The 11,798-nt window shown below is 33.7% G+C and overlaps 1 long non-coding RNA gene across 1 annotated transcript; it reads right to left on the bottom strand.

Annotated features, from left to right (window-relative positions):
• Window positions 1-1,570: 1,570 nt before the first annotated feature.
• Window positions 1,571-10,333, bottom strand: LOC110441648. Its single transcript, XR_002461901.1, has 2 exons — window positions 10,179-10,333; window positions 1,571-1,603 (listed from the first exon to the last, which is right to left on the bottom strand). It is a non-coding gene; the product is annotated as an uncharacterized LOC110441648 (long non-coding RNA).
• Window positions 10,334-11,798: the final 1,465 nt, after the last annotated feature.

Here is an 11,798-nt window from a genome sequence, read left to right as displayed (position 1 = left end):
ATTATAGACCTACTGAAATTTTCAAAGACAAGACTAGACCATGGACATTTTACTTGCTCATATATGTGTAGATAAGGCTTCATGACATGAGGAAATTATAAGTATATTTTCACAACTTTTCTTTCAACTTATACTTACTATTGAATCTTTTCACTTGCTAGGAAATAACTCCATAGACAACTTGGTCTATGGAGTAACTGATTCCCATTGACGTGTGTGTTTTGTGGTGATTGTTTATGGGTCTACCATTAAGTCAGAACACTGAGGTAGGTCAGGTTGTATTAAAGGAGCTATTTCAGCAATGAGCAAATGATTATATCATTCGCTGACCATGTAAACATGACCCACAACTTCTATTTATATTACCTCCACACTTACGCCATTTTGACTTAATTTTGGTCTCTGTAAAGTATCAAATATAGATGGAATTATGTTCTATAGATAAACATAGTTTTCATGTTAGTGACCATATTCATGCTTACATTTGTGTAGTAAATAAATGAGATTTCAGAAATGAACTACAAGGGTTTACATATTGAAAAATAGAACTTTAACCTATTACAGATCTTTTTCAAAATGATCGATGGACATTCTTAATCTTAGTCATACGGAAGGATTCTTTTACATTTGTTCAAAATACAAGTAATATTACCACAAGTGGCTGCAGTCAATTAATTACAGATACACAACAGCTATAGATTGCCCTGGGAGTGCCATTATTTTTTCTTCAGTGTGATTAACAGGCAATATTTTACATTATTGCTAATTGTTCTGTTAAACAACAGTATTTTATAATATACTGTATAAAAATTATCATAGAACTTATATTTAACTTTGCATCTTTACATGGACTTGAAAGATTTTGAGAGAAGAATTTGTTATAGCTGTCAGCATGTTTTCCCAGCTCTCCAGTATATTTTACATGAATACAGACTTTTTGAAGGTCAACATATATTCCTAGCATAAACAGCAAATATTAACTGTTTAAACTTACTAACGCATATAATTGTAAGATCCATGGGTCACATGCAATGAAACTTGCCAAGTAAGAAAGAGTTGTTCCCCATTGTTTACATGAAGATCAAGTGTCAGTTGAAAAAGTTGATCGTGCTCTTTGAATTCGTGCCCTGTTACGACAAAGCGGTCTCATCACCGACACTCTAATTGTTAAACAGTTGTTTGGTTTAACAAAGATTTAACAGTTACCAGTAGATAAGATATGATCTTTGATATCAGCGGTTTTATTTTCCACTGATAACAAATAACATTAGTCCTACGACTACTGTGGTCTGTACTGTGACTGTGTATAACAGTTACTGTATTATACAGTACTTTGACTGATTGTTTTGACACCTGTGGAACTAATTGAAAGTTTCATTAGAACTTACCTTCACTTTCTTGTCATCTTCGGTTGGAACACTCATGTATTGCCCATTCGTTTCTGCATAAACTGTTACAGAAGGTGAAGACTTCACAGAGTTTTCCACATCATCAACCTCGAAAGTAGTAGACGCCATTCAATCCGCCTGATGACAGTCAATGGGTGCTGAAGAGTTCCTTACGGTACTTTTGGCACCTGCCGTTACGCGGGGTTTTCGGGTTGCTGAAGTGGGAATGACACATGGATGTTTGAACTAGATCTACATTCTACATGTTGTTAAAATGTGTAAAATCTAAAATTTCTCAAATATACTGTTTGTATGCTGCTTTACCATTCATTTATTAATATTGGGTACACTTTTAACAAATTTGTGTCAATATAAAAATAAAGTCACATTTTGCGTCTGATCACGTACTGAAAGTTTTGCTTATTTTTCTTTTATTTATCTAACTGAGCACTTAAACATTGGGTAACACAATACAATTCAGTCAAATTGTGAAATGTTTTTAAACATTAATTTATTAGAATTAGCTTGTTTTAACAATGGAATTTATATAAAAACGGTGTTGCCCGACGGTATATGTATGAAGACAATTTAACGTCTTCGTGAACACTTAAGTAATTCATTTGTTTTTCGAACGCACAACATGTTAAACTTTCTATTAAAGACCCATAATTGATTTCAAAGGAATACAATAATTTTGAAGTTTTTAGTGTTCGTCCAAAGGATTTGGATTCTGTCCTGATACCGTAACATGTTGTACTTAGTTACAATAAGAATGTTTTTCAGGAAATAGATTTTTCTGTTTTCTGAAAACAATTTTTTAAAACGATAACAGGACAAAAGAATCTTTTGTCGAATTTATGATAAATTTCCCTCTTAATTACCGAATGTGTTACTTTTATAAAATATCGCCGCTGTAGAACGTAATAATTTCTGAGTATTGAATACCATTACAAAGCTAAAATGAATACATAATCGAACACATCTTCAAAACGAATATTTATTGTCATAATGTATAAAGATTTTAACTCTATATAAGGAATTTTGATCAGAAAGCAACAAACAACAGGGCTTACTAAAATCGAAAGGCACGAGAGGAAAATATACAGTTTCTCAGTACTGCTTCAATTATCTGCCTAGATCCCAAGCACACATATACATTTTGGAAAGTTATGAAATATTCTTCAAATTTAATTATTAGTGTAAATATTTTAGATATATATATATATATATAGTTTAATCAGATTTAGTATTTGATACCATAGTCGTATTGACTAAATATCCAACGACGGCCATTTAAATTTGTAAATTCTTACACTGGAGCACTTTTGAAATGACGAGTTGGTGATACTGTAGCTGTAGGAAGTGAACGATGGAAAGTAACCATGTATGTGTACAGCGCGTATAGCTATCACTTGTTAAAAGTAATTCATTTCGAATGTCATTCTTTTAAATTAGGACAGACTACAAGGTGATATAGTAACACGTTCAATTTGTGTACACATTTTGAAGTAAGGGAAAGCACTTGTTTTAAACGATTTTATCAGGAACATTTTTATTAAACATCAATATTTTTAATGCATCTACTTACTTACAAATACAACACAGTATACCTCTTTATTTATGTATAAGGATCTGATTAAGATTTGTATCATGACAGACTTTTTGTTGTGCCCCTTAATGCGAGGTCGATTCCCCGACTTAGTCAATGATAACACGAAACCCGAGGTGAAAACTGACCTACGTTGAAGTCGGTGATATTGGTGACCCTGAGACCCAGATAAGAAACACAACAGTCTACTTGAAATAGTTGAAATTTTGAGAAACTAAATATAACCTAATTTTAATGCATTTTTATACACACACACACACACGCACACACACACACACACACACTTACACCTTTGTCGTTAATCCAGAAGTAAATATCAAATATAACGCTGAAGTTTACATGTTTATAATCAGGCGAAAAAACTAATCAACACATGATAACGTTTTATCGTAAATCATAAGTACGGACGAACTAGTGTTCTCCAATTCCACAGAAGCAGCACCAGCCTTAACTACTATATACATTCATTGAGATACACTTTGTTTAAGCGACAGATAGATAAAATGGAGAAAAAAACAAGCACATGATCCAAAGAATGCTTTATTCCGTTTAGGTAGGGCCATTTGACAACTTGGACGAAGAAGAGATGTAATTCCGTTAAAATATCGCACTGATGAATGACAAAAACTCATTCTGCATTAAATTGGACATAAAAAGAAAGACAGCTATCAACAGAGAGTAAAGACAACAGATTGTCTTTAGTTTGGTTTGGTTTAGTGTTGTTTAACGTCCTATCAACAGCTATGGTAATTTAAAGACGGCCACCCCTGTGTGCCAGATGCATGCTTGTAGTGTACTATGTTCGTGTTTGATGCCGACTTTATAGTGCTACCTCACTGAAACATACTGCCGAAGTCACCCAGCAGGACACCCCTACCCGGTCACATTATACTGACAACCGGCGAACCAGTCGTACCACTCCTAAATTGCTGAGCGTTAAGCAGGAGTAGAAACTACCATTTTACAGACTTTGGTATGTCTCGATCAGGGGACAGAACCCAAAGACTTCCTCACAGGGGGGAACGCTCAACTAAAAGCCAAAAGTAAGGCACTGTCAAGGGAGACACTAGGAAGAAGAAAGTTGTTTAGAAAGAAGAGAAAAGATAAGATTCCAAATTTAGTCGCCTCTTACGATCATGCGATGGGGGCAGCAGGTACAATTCTTACGCCCTACCTGCAGAAACAGTTTGTCTCTAAAGTTACAAATGCTCTGGAAATTTATCCCGACATAACTGCGCCACATCAAATAGTTTTAAAAGGAGATAGTCAAGTCAGCTATTTCGGTCTACTGGAAATCGAACGTTAACAGACATTGACATACATTTTGAATTGGTCACACTGAGCGTATCTCTGTGCGCCTTTTCATTCGTATGATATTTTTCGTTACTTTTCACTTAATATTCATAATGATTCAATGTGTTTCTTTTCTATTACTGTAAACATATGTTTCATGACTGCGTTTGATAAATAGCTACCGAATGAATGAAAATCTCGAGTGTCTTAAAAAAACACTAGGTGCCATTTCATTGTGCTTTGAACATTGTGATGTCATCTTTTGGCGACGCCAAAGTGGCTAAGTTTAAGATTCCCATATTGATTATGACATTCTAATTATTTGTACATTAAATATAGCCTTTGGGATGAGTGGATTTCTGAAAATCAATATTCTATACCTGTAACAAATATATAACACCTGAAGCTGGAATTTATTCTGCCATGGTTTACAAAAAATACTTATCTGTTACCAAATGTTTCATTTTAACGTTTAAAGGGTTGTATAGGCACCTCTCCCATTTTGCGTTATTTTTACATCTGTTTGGGACACTTTGAAAATTAATGTACTTTCTCTTTGCCTTTAGTACCACTGGTAAGCCCTCAATAGATGAAATCGCTTCATGGCGCAGTAAATATTTACTTGTAGCTGAATTCTATTCTGAATTATATAGCCTGTTTAAATACTAGTTTAAAACTGAAATAGCTGTTGTAGCCAAAAACTAGAATATTAATCTTTAAACTTTAAAGGTCTTCATAGGCTTTAAATGCTGGTATAGTCACTTTCTCCCTTTTGCTGTATTGTAAATTTGTTTCGGAACAAGTAAGACACCTATAGCACCAACAATGTGTAATAAACGGACGAAAACAGCCGTACGATGCTGTAAGAATGTTAAGTTTGTGAAGCAATCTGTATCGACTTATTGATTGTTTAGATAGATGATTCCTTAACACACTTTATAAGTGTAATCTGATGTTTGTCTGTAACATCTAGGTGGTAAACTCTGCCGGTGGATCTTTTAGTCCCCGAGGTTTTCTATAAACTTCATAACCAACTTTTTGTTATTTGAGTAGTGTCATGGTTCACAATATACACACTTTACTCGCCTTACCAGTACCCCTCTATTTTTTGAAATTAATATAAGGGTTTAACGAACTCCCCCTTCTGTTTCAACAGTAGATTAGACCTATTGAGATTTGCAGGTGTTTGGCCCCTAGTATCACCAATGAGTCCTTGAAGGATGGAATAGCTGTTATGGTGCAGTGTATTCACTTTTGGTATAGTGTATCTATTACAAAAAAATATAGGTGGAAAATGATGTGTGCCTTTTACGTTCACTTTTGGTATACTGTATCTATTACAAAGTTTTATAGGTGTAAAATGATGTGTGCCTTTAACGTTCACTTTTGGTATATAGTATCTATTACAATGTTTTATAGGTGTAAAAAGATTTGTGATTTTAACGTTCACTTTTGGTAACTATATCTATTACAAAGTTTTATAGGTGTAAAAAATATGTGACTTTTACGTTCACTTGTCATAGCCACCTCCCACTTTGCTGTATTTCTAAATGCATTTTGGAACATTTTAGACATGAAAGTTTGATCTAAGTATCTACAATAAAGCTATATATTGTGCAGTAAATGTTTACTATGTCTGGCTTTCTGCATCAACCTACTACATTGTTTTCAATTTGTGCTTCCTTAAGTCGTATCCTAGTTATTATCATGAAGTCGAAATTGTTTTACTCTTCAACAACTTGAAACCTTTCTCATACTGAATGCTTCGGATGGATACTTCCAAAGTGTCCATTTCTATTTATGTTTAGTCTAGATTAAAGAAAGATGAGATTGATGGCAAATAGTTGGAATCTCAACAGTATTCATTACTATAACAAAAGAAAATACTTAAATACTAAATGTTATGTGGGGTACACCACCGAAAATTAGTTTCACAAAATGCCCGAATTATTTGTTTTTTAGTTTTCAGCTGATCGCGGCTTATATCCTGTTAGTTTTGAAGTGAGTTTTGAGTTGTAGAATTATTCTGTTCTATTGACAATGACACGTTCTACTGAATGTATCGGTGTACGAATTACAATCCATTTGCCTCTCATCATGTATACAATCAATGAGACATTGTTGATACAGGTGAATGATATCATATCGTAGATATATAAGTGTATGATAAGATATAGTAGACACAGGTGTATGCTATCATATTGTAGATACAGGTAAGTGATACCAAATCGTATAGAGATACAGGTGTATTTTTTACTGTGGCTTAATTAAATATGTGCATGTTTTGCTACATGCGTTTGCTGATTAAATGCAGAAAACAGTCTTATCTACCATACATCATTTTGCTTATGTCCATAGCGATATTATTTTCATCAGATAATATTTTCGCTTTAATTTTACTCGTGTTGTTTACACAATAAAAATCGATCGGCGCTTTTCTGGCGCGAATCTCCGTTGTTTAGAATTCTAATAAGCAAAAAAGCTATTCTAAGCCACCGCTGCCTAGTTAAAGAGTTTCTTGTTGCTATTTATCTCGATACATAACAAGGGCCGTTTAGAAAGAAAAAAACGCTATTCAGAGCAACAGGAGAGAATTATAGAATTTTTTCATCAAGACCAGTTAAAATTAAAAAATTAGAACATATGTATTATTACCACTTCATATCCGAAATAAAAATATGCTGTCCTTTCAGACAGAATAGCTACATTTGTAAAAGGAAATTTCAATTATGATATGAAATGAACAGGTAGCTGACTCTATCTATCAAATCTATTACTCCCTGCTTGGTGAAAACACTTCATATGCTTTAACTATATATAAAGAGAACTATGGCATTACAAATTACAGACTGTCTACTACAAACACTTCTTTCTTACTCTCTACATTAAAAATAGTAATCTTTAAATGACAATTATATCTCTATCATTGTCTTCTCTTAACCAGCATCATCCCAAACTATTCCCACAAACCAACCCTGTTGCTATATGTATCGTGCAAAAAAATATATATCATACATACTAAGCTACGACATCAATGTAGCTCTCTCAAATTTGATCTTTTCCGAGTTAATTCAGTTCAAGATTCCGGTTGTGTAAATTGTGGCTACTATTGTGAAAATGCATATAATTTCTTGCTATGGACGTGAAATTTTTATGTTTTATGCATTTTACATGAGATCCAACATAAAACTTTGAACATGAATTATCAATTTATTATATTGATTGGAATTGTAATTGACAATGTAATCACCTGTAAATGAAAAGTTGATGATAAGAAATGGTTTAATAAGTTGTATTAACCTGTGCCAAATCCTCTGTACTTATTTGGACAATAAATATGTTAAAACAAATAAGATATCCAAAACATGCAAACATACACCTACCGGACGGGTCCTTCGTTAATTAGTTAACAATATCCACTTTCATTATTCAATTCACAAATGAAATAGTTACATGAGGGAATTATAAAACGATCGTTCAGATACTCAATAATGAAGTACACGCACTCCAACACCGGGGATATCTCGATTGCTTTTTTGTTGTGCAAACAATACGACACTATGCAACGGATATCCTAATCTAATAAAGATAACATCTCCAATAAAATAGACAGCATAGTAGTATATGATAGGTTTAACTTGCTGAGGGATGATCAGCAATTACAAGTGAAAAAGCATTCAGATAATATCGGTTAGTGTAAAAAGTACACTTTTATCTAAAATATGACATAGCAAAGTAAGTTAATATGAAATGGAGAAATATATTAAACTTGAACATCAATACATTTAATGCATGTTTTCAGAACCTAAATATAATGCAGCACTGTTAATATATAAATCTTAATTTAAAGGAATTTCAATGTGGTTATAAATAGTATTTAAACAACAAGAGAATACCGAAGTTTAAAACAAAACGGACTAAAAATCGATATATCTAGGGCAAACTATAAATAAAGGAATTATTCACATTGAAAACCTTGAAAATGTAGAAGGTGAAAAGATCAGGTGTTCTGGATAGGTAAGCGAGGAAACAAATGACTGTCATTAGAGATTAGCTGTTTAAGCGGTGAAATAAAATTGGCGTCATGATATTATTTATTTCAGATATTGACACATATCACAAAATTGCTCATCCAAGGCTATAAGCGTGTATCTGATATACAAGCACGACATCACGACAAAAATAGTCAGAAGATTACGTCAAAATGATCGTTTAAGTGGTACATGCAATGTGACACGACGCAAACATGATGTATGAATTATCATTCACAAAATGATATCCCCCGATTGTTACTCTCAAATTCATCCCGGTGGTGTTAACCGCTACCTCTCTGAGGGTGTAAATCGGCAACACATTGTCAAACGTAGATAAGGAGCATGCAAGGGACATAAGTGACATTCGCTAGATAACGGGACCTTATATGTCAATACCGAGTATCTGCCGATTGGAGATGAAAAAACCGTGTCCACAGTATTCAGAATTTGACCTTAAAAATGACGTCATAAGTACAAACGGGAGCGATTGGCTATATCTATATTATTGACTTACAGTATTGACATTTGACTGTTGATAAGACATGTAAGTAACGTATGCAAATAAGGCTGGCTTTGTCTTTCGTAAACACATGTCTACACCTTAATGTGCAAACGCAAAACTTTATCAGACAATAAACGTCTAAGACATCCGAGATCTAGTAATCTATATAACGTTCTTGGCTGTTGGTCATTTTCTGGCGAGTGTCCCCACATCATTATATAATAACTTGATCCCATTTGAGACGCATCTAATATATAACATTGTATTAGTAATATGATATTTCCCCTAACGCGATGATGTGACGCACACAATCATAATGTACTAATGATATAAATTATACACTGGTATGTGCAATATGACACAGACAATGACACAGACACTGGTTAACACAGAAACAAGCTAATAAGAAAACAGATCGTCAATACACAAGAAGGAAAAATGCTATGAAAGTGCATAAATATACTTAATATATTTCGAACAAATACAATACAATTGACTTACAAATTTATGTACACAAAGACAACTATACACAAGGATAATACCACTTTTGCGTAGACAGACGAGGACAAAAAAAAAATCATAATGTCAACTAACAAGTACTTAAGAGTGCGTCACATAAGTATACCAACATACATCAACTAATTGATATATATATTAAATCTGTTACAGTATTTCGAAAAAAATCTCCTCAATGAATGTCTATTTTGGTCATTTGGTATTTAACGATGTTTCAATTCAATTTAATTTAATTTAAACAAGTCAGGAAAAATGATAGGAAGATGTCATCGTGGCTCACACTACCGAAGGTTGACTTACACGTTATCAACGCGTATATGTTATTTACAATACACGAGGACGTGTTTGGATTACAGAGAGGGCGTTATTTAGGCATGTCTTCACTGTTATGTAACTGTAAATGTAAGAATATTATGATAACTGATCACGCAATAGGCTTCAATGTTAAAACATCTGTAAAGGTTTAATTAATTAAAAAACAAAAATGACAAGAACATCTAAATAGGATATGACAACGTGTTCATAAATCAAGGGGCTAAAACAGGGAGACCGGTCTTTGTGGGTCAGGGTTACAGACAGATGCGCTATTTAGATCATGGCTTACTGTATAAAAACAAATTAATGCAAGATAAAACATTAAAAATTAGCAGACATATAACACATAACGGAAACTGGAAAACAAAGATTTTTTTTTAAAATTATATATGCAAATAATTTCCGATGTTCATAAAAAACAAGACAGTTACTCAAATGTTAATTCTTTTGCCATTAAATTATCATGCAATATGAAAAAGAAGACGTAATATAATACTGAATTTGAACTAATATTAACGTACCTCCTGTGGCGATGTTGGATCCAGCTATCGATCCGGGTGGCGACTGCGGACACGGGTAGTGCTGCTATAGAATACCTTTAGGGAGATAGTGTCTATCTAGCCGGGTAGATAACAACCCGATTAGCTGGGCGATATACCACCCGGACAGAGTAAGAGAGATGTGAAATAACAGACCAGATCACGACTGAACATATATCTGTAGGCCCGCTCCGTAATAAGCATAACGGGACATTATTTGAAACGTACTTTGTATCTAACTTTTTGCATTGATAAATATCACGACAGGCCATCAAAAAATGCATGCGTTCGTGATAGTGCTAGGATGGCGACTTCTGCAGGGAAACGTTAAACCAATTGTGAATTTCTGATTTTCGTCCGTTTATATTTATTTAGTAGTCATGCTAATTGTCAAACGTTTACATCAAAATTGCAATTTTCTACTTTAATATACACAACCCCGTTTATTGCGATAGCGCATGTTGGAAAAAGATTAAAGAAAAGACTAGGTACGATATTCAATATTTTGTAAATACTATTTTTTCAGGCTGTCATAGAAGAAACAATCAATGTTAGCAAGGTCACTGTTGGTCGTGAAGAACAGTACGAGTCTTGTCTTTGTCCTGTTTGACTCAGGAATTTCTCAGTCCAACTATGAAGCAGAATGATAGCGCAGTTGGTGTTGAAGTGGAGATGAGTTNCCCCCCCCCCCCCCCCCCCCCCCCAATCTTCTACCCTAATTCTACATTGTGAGTAAAGTTCTCTGTAAAAGATCGACTTCTTTACATAGTATAGGACTGTTGACGTTCTCTACCTCTTTCCTTCATAAGAACTAAAGAGATTTGTTAAACTTCTTCACCGTCTGATTTACAAGTGCTACAGCGAGACTATCACTATTGTTTGAATAATTCCTTTAAACAGTTAATAAGTAATATTTTCGATACAAGGTCTGCTAAAGCAGAGAAAAAACGTTTAGGAATGATATTTTGAAAAATGAATAATTAAATAAAATTGCATGATGAAGAATCTTTTATTCAAATCACTATTATACCTAAACATTAAAATCCATCGACGCATGTTGTTCTGTTCAAAAAATAAAATATTTATACCGAGATTTTGATACCTTAAAGTGCTGGCCATGTCGATGTCACAGAAAACAGCAACACGATGTCCGTCACTATAAGTATATGCATATACATAATTGGTATCATGAGGCCATTCAAAATTGTTCAATTAATGTTCTCTTTGTCCAAGGGAAACTCCTTCCCCTGTTTATATATACTAACAAATTAAAACAAATATCTGTGTTGTATATGTATTTTGATATCGTGAAAAACTAATTAACTTAACTAAAATAATAATTAGACTTGAGCACAGGGTCGGAGTTTGAGCATGAAAACGGTTATGTAATTACCGGTCTTGGATTCATGCTTTGTTTATACTTCCTTTGTGTTCTTGATTTGTATTGTTTCCATTTATCTCATTATCAGAGTCATCTAATAGATCTTTTTGCCAGATGTCAACAACCTCTTCACGCAAACAGCTTTAGTCGTTTCAAAACAACGTTCTTTTATGAAGACTGCCATTACATAGCCGACTCCACTGGGAAATCATCCATACTAG

The sequence above is a fragment of the Mizuhopecten yessoensis genome, unplaced genomic scaffold, assembly GCF_002113885.1.
Source record: "Mizuhopecten yessoensis strain PY_sf001 unplaced genomic scaffold, ASM211388v2 scaffold716083, whole genome shotgun sequence".
NCBI lineage: Eukaryota > Metazoa > Mollusca > Bivalvia > Pectinida > Pectinidae > Mizuhopecten > Mizuhopecten yessoensis.
The sequence above is the reverse complement of the archived record's forward strand: the minus strand, read 5'-3'. Positions and strand labels throughout refer to the sequence as shown.